Source organism: Mchenga conophoros, linkage group LG7, assembly GCF_057382185.1.
Source record: "Mchenga conophoros isolate Kocher_MC1m ecotype Shallow Benthic linkage group LG7, M_conophoros_male_GT1.1, whole genome shotgun sequence".
Lineage (NCBI taxonomy): Eukaryota > Metazoa > Chordata > Actinopteri > Cichliformes > Cichlidae > Mchenga > Mchenga conophoros.
Window position 1 is genome coordinate 59034303 of NC_140532.1, and position 19369 is coordinate 59053671.

The window sequence follows — 19369 nt, forward strand, 5'->3', positions numbered from 1 at the left end:
TCCAGCATGTTGATATTTCCATGGAAAAAAAAAAACCCCAAAGTGGTGTATGACTAGCATGGTGCAAACATGGTTAAAATGTAACCTTAGAAGATCTACATCTTTAAACCCTTCACTAATAATAGTAATGCTGTTTATTGATAAAGTTATTTTTTTTTTAGACCAAATCACTGGTTCCTGGTCCCCTTATCCAGGTTGTACCTTTAAGCTTGCTTCCTTTGTTTAGCACTTGAATAGCCTCTCATTCAGCTTGGTAGGAGTAGATGGGCAGGAAGTAAGAGGCTGCCATGTTTGGTCTCCCTGCTGCTTGTTGGATATCTGCAAAGTGCCTCTTCAGGCTTCACTCTGCTTCTTTTCAAACTCTTGACCGGTCCATGTTCACGTGCTCCAGCATCCATCAAAGATCTTCAAGAAGTCGGAAATTCCTTCACCCCGCTTTTGGCCCCGTGTGCAGACTACAGCTGAATGGATGTTGGACGTTTAATTAGTTGAATTAATTACATTTACTTTGAAAGCTAGTCTGAAAGGCATGTTTTGAGCACGAGGGGTTAAAAAGCAACATTAACGACTGTGCTGCTGTTTCAAGTTTTTCTTTTCTATTTTTGTAAGAATTTGTGTTTTTTGTTTTTATTCAGGACAAAGTAAAAAGAGACTTCACAAGACTACAAAATACTACACAATCATATTAACAGACACTCACTGAAACATTTAGATGGAGTTAAAAAGCTAATGGTACAAAGATCATGTAGGTGTTAAATAACTGTTGCTGCTGCTGTGGATAGTTCTGTGAATGCGTACTGACAGTAAACCGTTGTGCTAGATTACAGCAGGATGTTTGGTCTTTAAGGTTAACATGACACACAGCTGATTGATGTTCAAACAAACATAATCCTCTCAAGCATTCAGAACATGCAATGCAGCCAGGAGTGGAAGTGGATGACGGCTCCGAGGTCACTTTACAGGCTTGTGGTAAAGGTAAGGCATGGATACCTGAACCTCTGAACCCTGTACAACACTACAAAGAAGTAATATTTATGTCCTGATATGTAATTTATTTTGAAATCTTAAACTTTCATTTACATTTAACCTTTTGTATTGTCTATATTGGTACCTAACGTTCTGTTTATTTTAGCCTTTTGTGTACAGGGCTTTGTGACTGCCTGTCTATGAAAAGCGCTTAATAAATAAAGTTTACTTACTTACTAGAGCAGTATTCTACAGTTGCACATGTCAGGAGGTCATCTCTTGCAGGTCTTAAAATTAGATATATACAACTTAAGGTGAGCCACACGACATATTACATTGAGTCATTTTTTTTAAACAAATATTAAGAATAAATGCAGAAGCAGTGTGTCAAAAACTAAGTACACCCTCAGCTGCTGCTGATCAAATACACTTGAGTGACAGATTATCAGCAAGACATATAAAAGACGCATTCAGTGAAAACCAAACACAGGTTGTCTCATAGCAACTGTCAGCATGGTGGTGGAGGGGTGATCTTTGAGTTGAACAAGAACTTCTCTACATACTAAAAGATTTGAGTGTCAAATATAGGGAATAGGAATTGATACGAATTTAGCGATTCCGATTCCATTATCAATATCGCTTATTCTCTTTGGGTGCACTTTAAGAGTCACCACCATCGCTAAGCAGCACAGACATTACATTCCTGCAAATCAGTTGCCTGCTGTATGATCAAATGTTTGTGCCGATCACTGTTTTGGTCATTACTCAATAAAAATAATGTATTACACATATTACCCAGAACACTGACCTAAAGTAATGCAGTATGTTACTCAGTTACTCCCATGAGAAAGTAATCCAATATACTACTTGCTACTTACTTTCAGATTTCTCTGTAAAATGACCTGAAACACAATGTCTCATAATTACCATTTAACACTATAAACCGACAGACCACAGTCCTACAGCAAAAATGAAAACCAGCACAAACAGACTAAAGCGCTCGTCACAGTGATTCTACTTTAAAAACATGAACAGGTAGAAACGGGAGCTGCACACTATCTGCTCATTAGTTTTGTTACCTGTTGGATCTCAGGGTCTGGCTGCTGGGCTGGGGTCAGCATTCACTCAGCTTTATCACCACTCTGGGTTCTTAGCTAGCTTAGTGTTAGCATGCTACCTGTGCAGGTGCTTGTAAAGAGCCAAAGTTGTGTTAGCAGCATAATGCAGTTGTTTCTGTCCTGGATGCAGTTTGCACTTCACCATTGCACTCTTGCCTTTTTGTGCAATAAAAAATAAAATGTCCACATCAGTGCTGCAGAATATGGCACTATTTTACACTATTGTATTTCACATACAAACTGAAATCAGCTGATGGTAGCATAAGCACAAGTGGTGATAAGCGGGATCACTGAACTCAGCTTCCTGAATGGTTTTTACAAGTTTGTGTTCTGAGTCATAAAGGATTATTTCCTTTAATAAGTTCCTACTAATCTTGTTGCCTTTATATTGCCTATATGAATGCAGAAACACATCCACTGCATGTCGCACTAATCCTGAAATTCATAAACGTACAAGTGGGTATTGTAAAAAATGCTCATAAAATAATTTTTCCAGCAGAATCTACAAAGCAGATATCATCTATTGTGCAATATTTTGCAGAGACGCCTCGGTTCACCTTGTGTATCCATGCCTGAGAAAGGGAGCGAGGTGTTTGTGTCAGAGCTGATCATGGCACACCTGGTCAAACACCAGTGTGTGCGTGTGTGTGTGTGCAAGGGTGAAAACAAGCGTTCAGTTACTCTGGTTGCAACAAAATTTACTGCCACTTTAGTAGGTCGAGATCGTGTTTTTACTGCTTCCTATATGTGACTCTGTTGTAACAGACAAACTAACAAACTCGTTCTTTATTTTTAATGTAAGTTTTTGTTTTTGAAAAATGACACAGTTTTTGTAATTTTACCTGAACCACCACAGTAGATTTTTTATTTTCATACTAAGTTCCAGTTTCAGTTTATTGGTAAGCCCATGACCTTCCACACATTAAGAACTATATTGTATATTGTACAGTTTAAATAATTACTCTCTGAAGTGAGATTATTATTGCGTGTATCTATTGTCCATCGCATATACTCAAATGTAATGATCTCCATTCATGAGGTGCCATGGTCTTTTTCATGGTTCTTGGTTATTGTTGTAAAGCTGCATCTGAAAGCTGGGTTTTACTCTATTCCCTGTTTTCAGTTTACTACAGCTCCTTTTTTCTGTTTTTATTTCCCTTCATATCCCTTGTTACGGTATTGACTGATTTCCCCAGTGCCATTTAAGGACTTTTATTTTGTGTTAATACCCTTCTACTTCTACCGTTCTTCCAGCTTCCCCCTTAGTAGGAATTTAATTTTTTCCAGTTGCAAATGTCTCATTACATCTTATTAATGCTGATTTGATAGGAGGCACTCTTTGCTTCCAGTTTAGTAAAATTAAACAACGTGCTAGCAGCGTCACAAAACGTATTACATTATTTTGGTTGGTTAACAAATCTACAACAACCGGCTTCACTCCAAATAAAGCGCAAATTGGGTCTGGCTTAAGTGTTTTTGTCAGAATCTTAGACAAGTTTTGAAAAACATTATTCCAATATGTTGTTATACAGGGACAATTCCAAAACATATGTGCCAGTGAAGCAGGTTGCTGTTTACATCTTTCACAGGACGAGTTTACATTGGGGAACATTTTTGACAGTTTCAACTTCGATAAATGGAGTCTATGCAGCACTTTAAACTGTAAGAGTCCGTGACGGATACATACAGAAGAAGAATGTACATTTTCTTGGGCTTTTGTCCATTGTGATTCTTACATAAGGTCCTTCTGCCAGGCATCTTTCAGATGATCAAGCGTAATAGTTCCATCCAGTTGTGACAATATATTGTGAATTTTTGTTATTAGTCCTTTTTTGAGTGGATCAAACTGGAATAAGTTATCTAAGGTAGAGTCTGGGGGTCGATCTGGAAAGGATGGAGACTCTTTACAAAGCTTCTGATCTGTAACTATTTAAAGAAGTCGTTACTATGCAAGTTAATTTTTCTTGCAATTGCTGGAATGTGGGAAAAACCTGTGTGTGCCTGTTTGTCTGTGTCTATATGTCAGGTTGGGTATCAGACGCCACCTCTCTGGGGACATCTCAGGCCCTCCAAGGTTTGGAGGCCTATCTCCCCCCACCACCACTTCCCCTGCCGGTGGCGGACTCCCTCAGACATCGGTGCGTTGGTGGTACTTTGTGTCCGGGGATGGGCGTCCAGGTATACACCGGCTCACTCCTTGGCGGCCGCTTATCGGGGCCTGGAGCCTGGGGCTCGCTCGGGCCACTTCGGAGGTGGGGTGCCCCCGGCCCCTCGGCCTGGGGCTCGGTCACTCAGGCGCAGCTGGCTGCCGGCGGAGCTCACGGGCGCGTCACTGCAACCCCCCCTGGCTTCTGCTCTGCGCCTGCTGAATGACCCCTCATCTGGGACTCTCCTCAGCTCTTTCTGGGACAGTGGCGCAGCTGCCCCTCTGTTGGTCTTCCTTGGTCTCTTGTGTTCTGGGGGCCTCTGGATGTCTGGAGTTTTGATCTCCTCCATACCTGCTTCATGCCCTGGTGGACGGGGCAGTGGCTCCCCCACACCCTCTAGCAGATCATTACATGAAGGAACCTTTTAAAAAAAAAACAAGTGCGTCCATGCTCACAGGTGTACACACGGGTGATCACACCCACAAACTACACCCTTTTTGGCTCCTACCTCAAAGCACACTGTGCTCTCGATCTTACGTGCTGCACAATAATGTTTAATATTTAGTATTTACTGTCATATTCCCATATATCATTGTGATGTTATTTATTCTATTACTCTTGTTCTCTTCTGCTTGTTTTCTTTTTTCTTTCTCAGCAGGTGATCCAGGTGATCGATATATGCATTTTTTTTCTGCTTATTCTGTTGGTTTTTGTTTTTTGCCCTTCTCCCCCGTCCCTCTTCTCAGCTGTTTTTCTTTCCCTCTTTCTTTCTTTCTTTCTTTCTTTCTTTCTTTCTTTCTTTCTTTCTTTCTTTCTTTCTTTCTTTCTTTCTTTCTTTCTTTCTTTCTTTCTTTCGTATTCAGCAATTGAAAATAAAATAAACAATAAAAGGTGAATCAAATGGACCATTACGGCAAGGCTGGGATGGTCAATTTGGTAAAGTAAATCTGTTGGGCATCTTTCTTCGCCTTTAGACAACAATTCTGATGGCAAAAGAGCCAAACGGGACAGGCAAGAGAAAAAAAAAAGGAATGTGGGAAAAACCTTACTAATGAATAAATCCTTTATTAAATACAGCCCCTTGAGGTTCCACTGGAGAAATGAAATGTTTGAGAGTGATCGGGTGAATGTTGCGTTATTCATGAGTGGAGTTAGTATGGAAGCTTCTTTCCTTCCATAATGTTTCCTTATCTGAGTCCAGAGTTTAATTGTATCAGAGACTACCGGATTCTTAAACTCATGTTTAGGGATAGGGGGAGCCGAACAGATCATAGCTTCTAATGAGGAGGGATAGCAAGTTTCACTTTCTAGTTGAAACATTTTTAATGCACATTGGAACATCCTACATATACAATATAATATTTTTTCATGACATTGATTTTTTAAAATGTATTTTACATTATGAATGTTTTTTTAATGGAGTAATTATAGCTGCCAGCTTGTCTATCTCTCATCTGACAGTGTCTTTCAATTATCAGGTCCAAAAAATGAAGTCTTCAGAATATTTTGACACAATAAATATATAAATATATAAATATATATATATCTCTACATCCCAGAGACTTGCTGTTAATTCATCCTTTGACTTATAGACCCCAGCCAGGATGAGGATGCCCAAATATCCATCCTTCCACTTCTTCGTCCTTTTAGATTATTCATTTCACGAATGACTTTCTATACTGACCAGCTCAAAGGCTGACTTGTAAAATGAGTAACAGGAGGGTCAAAACACAAACATCAATCAGAATCAGAATCAGAATACTTTATTGATCCCTGGGGGAAATTATTTTTTGTTACAGTGCTCCATTTTAAACCAACATTAAGACAAGACAGACAATACGCTAACTAAGAATAGTACAATATATACATATATATACATACATACATACATAAGTCACTTATAAATAAATATTTGGAAAAGAAACATGTGTAGTTGTAGCAGCAAACAGTGTGTTAAGTGGATGCGTTGTACAGGGAGATGGCCACAGGCAGGAATGATTTCCTGTGTCGTTCAGTGGTGCTTTTCGGTAATCTCAGTCTCTCACTGAACGAGCTCCTGTGACTGACCAACATGTCATGGAGTGGGTGGGAGGTGTTATCCAACATTGTCTTTATCTTGGACAGCATCCGCCTCTCCGACACCACCTTGAGGGAGTCCAGCTCCATCCCCACAACATTGCTGGCCTTACGGATCAGTTTATTAAGTCTCACATGGGGAGTCTCACAGCGATCTGCATTATATGACAGCTTACACTTTATCCTGTCTTTGAGAACTCCCTTGCATCCTTGAAAATGCCCTGAAATCACCACTGATGACTGAGCATATTCTTATCTATGACCCCATAAGTCATAAACAACCCTAGATATTTTGTCTCTCTGGTAAGGACACAATATCCCCAAATGTACTCACTCTCTCAAAACATGATAGTATAGTAAATCACATCCATACTGCTTAATACTAATAATAAATTCATGATTGTAGCGTACATAGCTTTCTGTGTCTGAATATTAACAGGGATGAGATAAGGCACATATGCTTTTAAGAAGGATCTATTATAAATCCTTTTGTCAGGATCTGGGTCTGTGACCCATCATTTTGAGTTTATTTTTGTATTTTTGATTTCTTATGTTATATTGAAAGGTTGCTAAGTTCTAGTATTATTATTAGTTTGCCTTGAGTTTTAGTCTAGTCCTTTTTTACGATTCTTTTCTTGTCCTCTGTGTGGTCTCAGTGTTTTACTTTCAATTATGCCTGTGAGTTTGGCTCTCCGCATGTTCTATGTTCTAATTGTCTTGCTCGTGTGGTCATGTCTACGTCTCTCCATGTTTCATGTTTTATTTTGAAGAGTCTGGTGTTTCCATTAACGTGTTTAGTTTTACTTCCCCTGTGGCGTCATTATGTTTATTCCAGTCAGCTGTTTCCCCCGTGTGTTTCCACAGACTGAATACCTCCTGTGTGTATTTAGTCTGTGTGTTTTCATTCAGTCTTTGTCAGGTTGTCTGTTTTTCTCCCTCCACGTTACTTCAGGTTTAAATTCTTTCATGATTCTGTTCAGGGCATGTTCATGTTGCCTCTTCATAGTTCCTTGCATGCACCTATTTAGAGTCATGTTCATGTCACTTTTGTCGTAGTCGTCACAATTTAGTTTTTCCCATTTTAGGTTTTAGTTTTAGTTCTCGCCCTGCTTTGTTTTTGTAGTTATGTTTTTTCAGCCTGATAAACAGCTCGCCTTTTCTTTAAACTCAGTTCTGTCTCCTTCCATGTCTGCACCTGGGTCCTCCTCCTCACTCCCACACAGTCAGCTTCAGCCAGACTGTGACACCTTTTCATTTTCCTATTCATCGTCCTCCTGCGAATACGACAAGATGTTCTGTGCTTGCATTTATTTCATGTATCACATACATCGCCTGCATGTAACTTCACAGTTATCAAAAGTTGTATCTGCAACAGTAATTAGCTCATGGGAAACAGCCAGATGCCGGTCATGTGGTGCAGTCGGCAGTAAGTGTATGGCTGGTTAAGGAAGATTTAATCATTTATTTTATAGAATTTAAGCTCTACTTAGATTATTTTATTCAACTAAATTCAAATCTCTTTGATTTCAGGCTACATTAAGTTTTTATTTATTTATTTATTTTTTATATAATCAATGTTAATTCACCAAATCCAAATGTATACAGTTTAATGGTATTTAAATTTGCTATAAATTTGAATAGGTACATGCATTTGTGGACTTTTTGTGTTTAATTATCTAAATATTTCATTAAAAATCTCATCACAAGCCGGTCACAACAGATGGCTGCCCCTTCTTGAGCCTGGCGCTGCCAGTGGTTTCTTCCTGTAAAAAAAACAAACAAAAGAGTTTTTCCTTCCCACTGTCGCCAAGTGCTTGCTCATAGAGGTCCTCGTGACAAAGGGCAGTCCTGGTATAGTCCAACACCTTATGGGAAAGAGTCCGACTTACTGCTGTGCCCTGAATGCTCGTACAGGGACCGAATCTCTCGTAGCAATGGACCACACACCCCATTATCCTGAAGCACCCCCCGCCCCAGTTTAAATCTTAAAGTATTAAGAATATTTCACATCTTGAGTGTTGCTAGTGCTTCTTGTGTCTTATACTGTGTCCCCCCCCCCCCCCTTTTTTCCCCCTAATTGTCTCCCCAAACCAAGCGGCAACACCAAAGCCTAAAAAACGAAGCCAACACAGAAGCCAAAAACTGCAGTTCCTCTAATATCCACTTGAATCTCTAAACATGAGTCAATCACAATACGTTCCAATGTTAAAATAGCCAGATTTACAACATTAATAGGCACTGATCAGTTTTATACTGCTTGGTAAAACCAAACAACTGGGGTACTTGGCACCACTCCGTTGTGATCATTCCCTTCGTTGACCAGCCTAGATGTTGTAGCCAACATAAGATGACATTTCTAGTTCTTTTGTGAGTCCAGCTCACTGTGTTTAACTGCTGTTTATGTATTTACTGAATGCTGTACTGCATGTGTGTGTTGTTGAGTGATATGAACCTTTTGATGATGAAAATATTTGGTATTATGAAGAAATTTGAATAAATGAAGGTTCTGCGTTGAAGTTGCCACGACAGCTGTGTAGTAACCTTTATTTTCACAGTTGCTTTTGATAAACAAATGTACAGTACATTGTGTAAAGCAACACACTTTTATTTAGAACTACAACAGTACATCAAGTCCACGGCGTCTGATAAAGGGTGTGAGAGGAAACCCAATAGAGCAGTGACTGCAGTTCAACAAACAGTCTGAGTCCACACAACAGGGGAACACTCACAGGTGTAAGCTCTGATTTTCAATTCCCCATATAAACAGTCACACACAAGCTGAAATGTCCGCAGACAGTGGATTACACACAGACACACCCACTGGGTGGAACACTGGGATCAAATACTCACTTGTGTTTGTCTTTCTCTATTGTTTCTGAAGTTTAAAGGAACAGAGGTGCAAGTGCAGAGTAAATGTATTTTTGACTACAGAATTCTTTTAACAAAAAAAAAAAAAAATGTGGAAATGTAGATGAAATATAAAATTCCAAAGTTTTTGGTAGAAAAATGTGATTAAGATCAGCAGATGGGGAAAGATGTCAAATTAAAGCTGTTTATATAAAATGAGAAAAATATGTTTTATGTTGTAGAGAAAGACAGGAAGAAAGGCAGGGAAAGAGGAAATAAGCAGAGTAACATGTAAGACATATCAGTCATGTCAGGTTTTACATCTCACTAACTTGTCTGAAGGTACAATTTGGTCCTCAGAGAGCTCGATAATTTAAGGAATACATTGATAAATGGCACGAGACAGTGTGAAGCCACCGTACTTCTCACACCACTGATTAAACTTAAATATGTAACTGTACATTTCCTCATAAAAAAAAATTTACAGAAAGTTACATAGTCACAAATAACTGAACACAACACATAGATACTTAAAACAACGGAGGAAATCTAGTGGGAAGAAGGACAAAATTGGCACAAAGGGATATAAAATGACAGAAAAGAGCAAAATGGTTCAAGAATAGCTCAAACCAGTCTCTTTCATTCTGAGAATCCTGCCTCTACACCAGGGGTGTCCAACTCCAGGCCTCAAGGGCAGGTGTCCTGCAGGTTTTAGATCTCACCCTGGGCCAACACACCTGAATCAAATGATTAGTTCATCACCATGTTGAGGAGGTAATTTAGCCATTTAAATCAGCTTGTTGGCTCAAGGACCAATATGTTCTCACTCTCCAAGTGTAACATATTAGGCTATGGGACAAATAGTCGGTATGTTACGCGTTCGGAAAAAGGAAGCAACATGAGAACTGTTTGGACTGAATCTACACATGTACATTTATTTTACTTTCTCATCATGAATTGCTTTGGAAAACACTATCTAACATGATTAAGGTTGTGGTTAAGGTTAGGGATAAGGTTACGGTTACGGTTAGGGTTAAGATTAAGGTTAGGGCTGGAATACACAGCTGAAATGTGTGTTACCGCCGGGAGCGTCATTCTACTGGATTTCATTCACAATCCAGCGCGTATCATAGGGATTCCTCGGGACGTGACAAATCGTCGGTATATTACGCATTGGGAATGAGAATGGCCTCCAAGGACACATCTAAAACCTGCAGGACGACGGCCCTTGAGGCGTAGAGTTGCACACCCCTGCTCTACGCAGAGGCAGACATCCTGCTATCAGCTGCTCTTCAGTCCTTGTATTCAAAGTGGCCACACTACATTATTTAAATCTATTTAAACCTTTCTTAGAGGAAAAAAAGAAAACAAACAAGATTAACAAAAATTAACAGCTGTGAGAATATTATTTCCACAGGTGAAGTTGAGGAATTTAAAATATGGACGTTGATGGAACCAACCTCAACTGGTCATTAGAGGAACTGCAGTTTAAAAAAAACAGCAACTATTGTTTAGTGTGCAGTTTGCTGCTTTCAGTTAAATTAGTCAAATCTAGCGTTGTGCTTGGTTTAAATGTTAACACCTGAACTGAGGCGTGAAACAACAACAACAAAGGAGACGATTTTTTTGCCGTCTCCAGTCGTGGAGCAATTCAGAGGTGCTGTCGGGTTAAAATAGCAAGTGAACAAATGTTTCATAGGGCAAACTGTGACAAACAGCCAGAACAAGGGGCTCAGAATAAAACTTGATTCTATTTGTGATTAGGTTAGGGTTAGAAACTGAGATATATGAGATGAATGCTTTGTTTGATTCGTTTTGTTTCAGGAGAATGATATCAGTTTTCCATGACGCGTCGTAAATCATGTTCGTGTGCGCGGCAGCGTCTATTTGAAGCCTCCTTTATAATCACAGCAGGGGTCATTTCCTATCTTTTCAGCTGTCAACATTTTGGATCATCTCATCACAGCTCTCCTTTATTACCTCCCTGCAGCTTCAGTCACGGCCAGACTCTCAGATTAACAGGCAAACAGTTCCATGCCGCTGGCAGTATTGACGCAATGATTCTGAGCCACAGCGGTGTTTGTTTGTTTGTGCATGTGTGTGCGAGGGACACAGGTGCAACCCAGCCATCTGTTCTTATCTGTTCATCAAAGAGAAGATGTCCATGTTCCCATGTGACTCATCGCCCAGGCTCTGGGCGATGAGTCACATGGGAACATGGACATGTGTTAAGAAGTTATGTTAAATCATCCCGAATCAAGCAGAATTAGATCCAGTGATTCTCAGAAAGGATGTGCCAATATATTAAATTAAATGAGTTTAAGAAGAAGGGTAAAAGTTCACGGTTGATGAAGTCCTATTGTGAAGTCTGTGCTCGCCATCTCGGTGTAGACGTGAATAAAGACTTAATGCTCTGATCAACATTATTTACTTATCCTGCAGCATTCTTGTCTTTATCTTTTTTGTTTGTTTGTTTGTTTGTTTTTTACTCTAATTGGAATCATAATTTACAAAATGAAGATTATGTTGTTTTAAACAAGGTGTGAAACTGGAGACTGAGACCATAAACCTCTCAGAAAAATTGTTTAATGATGTCACAGATCGAGTGAGGAGTAGGATCGTTTTCTCAGACAGTTCAATTTCGTTTTGCAACCAGAGGAGTCGCCCCCTGCTGGCCTTTTGAAAAAAGAATGCTGGTTTAAGGCATTTCCGATTGTCCATCTTTTCGATACAGTCTATGCCCAAGATCCGCTAAGACAGTCAATGTTAGCTCAAATAAAACAAATCCAAACCGTGATAAGTCAAGTCAATGTATGTAAACTTGACCCAACAATAAAACATTACTTTTTCTGAATTGCTAAACCACTGTAAAACCTAAACTGTCAACTATGAGAACTCTTTCATCAAATCAATCCCACAGTTGCCAAAATCTTAAACACTATTCATCTGGTTAGCACACCATTTGCAAATCTGAATCTCTCATTTACCAAAACTCTAAACATATTTCTAACACAAAACACATTTAGCAGTGTGCTGCACTTGTACCCAGAATGTTGCACTGAGGATTATCCTCATCATCCTGATCACACCACCACTTATAGACCTCTAAGGCACATCTTTGGCTGCTGGGTGCTGAAATGCATCCTGCCTACAAAGGTCTGGAAGCCAGTACTGCTCAGAGGCCCAGTCTCGTGGAGCCTCACATGACTCCTGTGAAATGTTTCAGTAGTGAGTGTGTAGCGAGTGTGACGTAAAAACATCTTGAGTTTATGTTAATTAGCTGGTTGGAAACTGTGTGATATTATGTGTGATGCTCTCCTGCGATGGCCCGAGGTGGAGATAATTACAGTTTTTTCTGATTGCTTACAGTTTTTTCTGATTGCTTAAGCACATTTTTTGTAACTATTGGCTAATTTTGCAAAACTCTTCACACAAATAAGAAAACCTGTCACCCAATAATCAAAACATTGTAGTTCTCTTGCAAAAGCAAACACAGCTAGATTAACTCTTCACACCTTCGTAAAAATGGTGTTTCCGTATCAAACAGTACACACAAGCCATCATCTACTAAGCACACTGATGGTATGAATACAAAACACATCTGGCTTTTGCTTTCTCTGCGCACAAGGTAGGCTATGTCAGTTTGAGCTCATACTTCTGTCATAGATCCATAAGCATAGAGGGATCCAAACTTCAAGTAGTGGTGTTTATTCAAACACATCAAAACAAACACAAGTGTTTATTTCCAAGTATAGGATTATTTGCAATCTCCATTGAAGGAAACGGTTTCCAAGGCCTAATCCGTGGATCGACTTCCTTCGAGGCGTGGACGTCTATCAGCAGAGAATGTACCTTCACCTATCAGCAGAGAATGTCCCTTAGTCTGTAACACAGTCAAATATATTCTCAAGTAATATTCAAGCATGCCATTCAGCGTGTTAGTACGAGCTCGGGAGCAGCTTGGGAGAACAAGAAAACAGAGACTGCTTTAGATTGTCTTCCCAAAGTGACTCAACTTTATTCACAAGTATAACAGTTTATATAGAGGGTAAAAGACCAAGATAAGGGAGCGTCTTCCTGCCCTTGGGTGAAGAAGCATCCTTTGTGTAGTTTATCAGTTCAGCTACAATTGTGATTATCTCAGCGACATATTTTCAAGGCACAAAACGAAGAGTTCTTTCATTAGTGAAATCTGAAACAAACCATTTGGCCTTCAACAGGCGTCTAAAAGATTAAGAAACTAATGTAGCTGAGGGAGTGATCTCTGTGGTATTTCAACCTTGTTGAATGACAGAGTTTTCCTGTATAATGTCACTATAAAACAATATCCAGTAAATGCTACCATGGTACTAAAATACCTAACAGCCATAATGACTATATGGGTTACTTGGTCTGCAGTGAACATGCTTCCTCTGCCCCCAGCATCTGGTCATCTAGCAATTCTGTAAAGTAACAATTTCAGTATTTTTACATCAATGGTATTGGTGTGTTTCTCATTGGCATATGGCAGTGCTACAAATCTTTGTGCGAAGTGACTGTACTCACCGATTCTCATTTCAAGATGTCCTTATGGTACTTGCTACAGTGTAGCGGCTCGAGTTAGGCTGGACCTGTTGGCCAGCTACCCTCAGGGTCATTCCACGGTTGATGACATGGTCCACTATTGTAGCTCTGATGTCATCAGCAATTCTATTTCTTACTCTTCCTACCCTTCCTCTCCCCCCTCCTCATCTTCCTCTCCCCCCTCCTCGTCTTCCTCTTGCTCCTCCTTGTCCTTGTCGTCCTCTTCATCCTACTTCTTCACCTCCACGTCCTCTTCCTCGGCCTCCTCTACTTCTCACTCTTTCTGCTCCCTCCATTGTACTCCACACACAGAGCTTACCTGTATTATAGTGCTTAGGCTGATTGCAAAGTGAACTAATTATCTAAAAAAGTTCTCACATGTGAAAGTGTGCCAGACAGTTGGCAAATTAGTGTTAATGATAGCCATACATGTGTATACTTTTGCTAGGAGTGTGTTGGAAATTTGGTAATTGAGTGTTGTGCAGTGAATTGTGCCTACAGTTTTGCATAGTGTGTGTTACAAAATTGCAAACTGAGTGCAAAGCAGTTTTTGTGCTTTTAGTTTTGCAAACTCAGTGAGTGGTTTTGCTATAAGTCTGAATAGTTTTAGAGATTGTGCTACAGGAATCACAGTTAGGGTTTAGGCATTCAGAAAAAACTGTAACTCTTCACACCTTCGTAAAAATGGTGTTTCCGTATCAAACAGTACACACAAGCCATCATCTACTAAGCACACAATGCGCCAACTGCACACTGATGGTATGAATACAAAACACATCTGGCTTTTGCTTTCTCTGTGCACAAGGTAGGCTATGTCAGTTTGGGCTCATACTTCTGTCATAGATCCATAAGCATAGAGGGATCCAAACTTCAAGGTCAGGTCAAGGTCAAGGTCAGATTTATTTATATAGCACATTTCCAACAGCCGATGCTGCACAAAGTGCTTAACAATAACAATAAAATTAAAAACTACAGTGTAATACAATAATAACAATAGAAACAATAAAATAGAAAAATTGAAACAATACTAACTAATTCAGATAAATCCAAAATGCTTGGGTCATAATGTGTTAAAAGCCAGAGCGTAAAAGTGTGTCTTTAGTAAAGATTTAAATTGCTCAAGAGTTTGAGCAGATCTAATATTAAAGGGGAGACTATTCCAAAGTCTGGGACCTGCCACAGAGAAGGATCTATCACCACGAGATTTGAGGTTAGTCCGTGGAATGGACAACAATAGTTTTGAACTAGATCTCGTGGGTTTTCCTGGAGCATAGGCAGAGAGGAGCTCTGACAAGTAGGGGGGGGGCTCGGGCGTTGAGTGACTTAAAAACAAAAAGTAAGAGTTTAAATTGGATCCTGTAGGGGACAGGGAGCCAGTGTAAAGAGGCTAAAATTGGGGTTATATGCTCTCTCCGTTTGGTACCGGTTAGCAGGCGAGCAGCAGCATTTTGAACCATCTGAAGGCGATGGATGGTGGCATGATCTAGGCCATAATACAATGAATTGCAGTAGTCCAATCTGCAAGTAAGAAAAAGGTGGATGATACGCTCGAAGACGTCAGCCGGAAGGTAAGGCTTTATCCTGGCTAGCTGTCTTAGCTGAAAAAAACAGGACTGAACTACTGCACTCACCTGCTTATTCAATTTAAAAGAACCATCAATGTAAACTCCGAGGTTTTTTACATTCAAGTACTGGTGTTTATTCAAACACATCAAAACAAACACAAGTGTTTATTTCCAAGTATAGGATTATTTGCAATCGCCATAATGACTATATGGGTTACTTGGTCTGCAGTGAACATGCTTCCTCTGCCCCCAGCATCTGGTCATCTAGCAATTCTGTACAGGAACAATTTCAGAATTTTTACATCAATGGTATTGGTGTCTTTCTCATTGGCATATGGCAGTGCTACAAATCTTTGTGCAAAGTGACTGTACTAACCGATTCTTATTTCAAGATGTCCTTATGGTACTTGCTACAGTGTAGCGGCTCGAGTTAGGCTGGACCCGTTGGCCAGCTACCCTCAGGGTCATTCCACGGTTGATGACATGGTCCACTATTGTAGCTCTGATGTCATCAGCAATTCTATTTCTTACTCTTCCTACCCTTCCTCTCCCCCCTCCTTATGTTCCTCTCCCCCCTCCTCGTCTTCCTCTTGCTCCTCCTTGTCCTTGTCGTCCTCTTCATCCTACTTCTTCACCTCCACGTCCTCTTCCTCGGCCTCCTCTACTTCTCACTCTTTCTGCTCCCTCCATTGTACTCCACACACAGAGCTTACCTGTATTATAGTGCTTAGGCTGATTGCAAAGTGAACTAATTATCTAAAAAAGTTCTCACATGTGAAAGTGTGCCAGACAGTTGGCAAATTAGTGTTAATGATAGCCATACATGTGTATACTTTTGCTAGGAGTGTGTTGGAAATTTGGTAATTGAGTGTTGTGCAGTGAATTGTGCCTACAGTTTTGCATAGTGTGTGTTACAAAATTGCAAACTGAGTGCAAAGCAGTTTTTGTGCTTTTAGTTTTGCAAACTCAGTGAGTGGTTTTGCTATAAGTCTGAATAGTTTTAGAGATTGTGCTACAGGAATCACAGTTAGGGTTTAAGCATTCAGAAAAAACTGTAAGCACATTTTTTGTAACTATTGGCTAATTTTGCAAAACTCTTCACACAAATAAGAAAACCTGTCACCCAATAATCAAAACATTGTAGTTCTCTTGCAAAAGCAAACACAGCTAGATTAACTCTTCACATCTTTGTAAAAATGGTGTTTCCGTATCAAACAGTACACACAAGCCATCATCTACTAAGCACACAATGCGCCAACTGCACACTGATGGTATGAATACAAAACACATCTGACTTTTGCTTTCTCCGTGCACAAGGTAGGCTATGTCAGTTTGAGCTCATACTTCTGTCATAGATCCATAAGCATAGAGGGATCCAAACTTCAAGTACTGGTGTTTATTCAAACACATCAAAACAAACACAAGTGTTTATTTCCAAGTATAGGATTATTTGCAATCGCCATAATGACTATATGGGTTACTTGGTCTGCAGTGAACATGCTTCCTCTGCCCCCAGCATCTGGTCATCTAGCAATTCTGTAAAGTAACAATTTCAGTATTTTTACATCAGTGGTATTGGTGTGTTTCTCATTGGCATATGGCAGTGCTACAAATCTTTGTGCGAAGTGACTGTACTAACCGATTCTCATTTCAAGATGTCCTTATGGTACTTGCTACAGTGTAGCGGCTCGAGTTAGGCTGGACCCGTTGGCCAGCTACCCTCAGGGTCATTCCACGGTTGATTACACGGTCCACCATTGTAGCTCTGATGTCATCAGCAATTCTATTTCTTACTCTTCCTACCCTTCCTCTCCCCCCTCCTCATCCTCCTCTCCCCCCTCCTCATCTTCCTCTCCCCCCTCCTCGTCTTCCTCTCGCTCCTCCTTGTCCTTGTCGTCCTCTTCATCCTACTTCTTCACCTCTACGTCCTCTTCCTCGGCCTCCTCTACTTCTCACTCTTTCTGCTCCCTCCATTGTACTCCGCACACACAGCTTACCTGTATTATAGTGCTTAGGCTGATTGCAAAGTGAACTGATTATCTAAAAGAGTTTTCACATGTGAAAGTGTGCAAGACAGTTGGCAAATTAGTGTTAATGATAGCCATACATGTGTATACTTTTGCTAGGAGTGTGTTGGAAATTTGGTAATTGAGTGTTGTGCAGTGAATTGTGCCTACAGTTTTGCAAAGTGTGTGTTACAAAATTGCAAACTGAGTGCAAAGCAGTTTTTGTGCTTTTAGTTTTGCAAACTCAGTGAGTGGTTTTGCTATAAGTCTGAATAGTTTTAGAGATTGTGCTACAGGAATCACAGTTAGGGTTTAAGCATTCAGAAAAAACTGTAAGACGTGGTCCCTCAGGTTGTCTACTAACCTTTCCTTATGAACAGACTGCTCTCTGTGTCTTTTACTATTTACAACAACGGCACACAAGAGAGATTGTATCCAGTGTTCCTGTTAGTGGCATCGTTTGTTCACATTTGAACCCCAGTAAAACACACACCCCGGCTGCTCACAAAAGTAACAAAGACTATCAGTCAGAGCGAGTGGTGGGCAGAGAAGTCATGTGCTGCGTCTTTGTAGTCAGCTGATACTAGTGAGTATATGTGTGTGTATGTGTGTGTCTAGGTGTGGGTGCAAATGAGCTTTTGTGAGTATAGATGCTGGGAAGGAAAATGAATATCATAATATGCCGGCAGATGGTTGGAAAGTGCTGATAGCTGCAGCAGAAACTGGCCTTGATAAATAAATATGTCGCTTCTATCAGTCGTGTCTTCTATGTTTAATCACAGTGAACGGATAGGAAATTATTAGAAGGGATGGAGATGAGAGATAAAACTTCCATTTAATCAGTGGTTGTGGAAGGTATACGTGGGAGCAAAGAAACACACAGCTGTCCCCTTCTGACAGTTTGCAGTGCTTTCCATTTTTAAATTGTCTCTGTCACAGTGTGATTTTTTTTAAAAAAATTACCTAATAAAAAATTATTATTTTTTACTTAAAATAGAAAAGTATTTACTTTTACTTTTTATGAAAAAAAAATCAATACGAATTTGGTTTTACATCTCTGTAATATTAAATAACGTTAAACTTGCCCCCCGCCCTTCCTACAGCTTTTGTTTTATATTACAGTTTTTTTCAGTCGCTAACAAGCGTTTGTCCAAACAGTTGTCACATTTGCAAAACTCTAAACACAATTAGCACAGCATTGGTCTGTTGTAGCCATACCATTCACACATTTCATGTCGTGTTCACCCAATATGCAGTCAGTGAACACATTTCCACAATGCTTACATTTTCTTAACAGACAAGCTATACCTCCCAACAAAATTATGGACTGTTTCTGTAGTATCTACGAATGTTAACACACAACATCCCACAATAGCAAAAACAATATTCTAAACCTTAGATACAGTATAAAAACCTCTGCTTCTGCAATGATATCAGTACAAAAACAATATCAATATCAAAAATAGATCTCAGCTGATAATAAACAAACAATTGAATAATTGACACACAGCTGATTTATGTTGGGTAAATTGGGCCAACCACAGCTTCTTCCATTCTGGCTTAGAGTCAGTGGGGTTTATAAGGCAAGACCTTGAGGAGTGATGTTTTTGGAAACAAAAAAAAGACAAACACTGTATTGTCTGGTCGAGGAAGAGTAGGAGCAAGGGGCCCAGGGAGAAGAGCAGGCCCAAGGAGAGGGCAAGGTAGAGGTGTAAGAATGCGTGGTGGTGGCATTCCAAGGGCTGCAAGAACAGTAGTCAGTGATGAAATTCGTGCCACTATCGTTGACCATGTAATCAACCATGGTCTTTCACTAAGAGAGGCTGGTGAAAGAGTGCAGCCCAATTTGAGGCGGTCAACGGTTGCCTCCATTATACGCATCTTTCAACAAACCAACAGGTAAGTATTGCATTTTACATGGATTGTTTCTATTCTCACTTGACATGTCAATATGGTCATACAGTAATGCATATGTTGAATTTTTTGTCTTTCTAAAGAATGCAACATCTTCCACCCTCTGGGGGAAGATGAAAGCTCCTCAGTAATGATCAGGAGCTTGCCATTGTAGAAATGGTTACTGC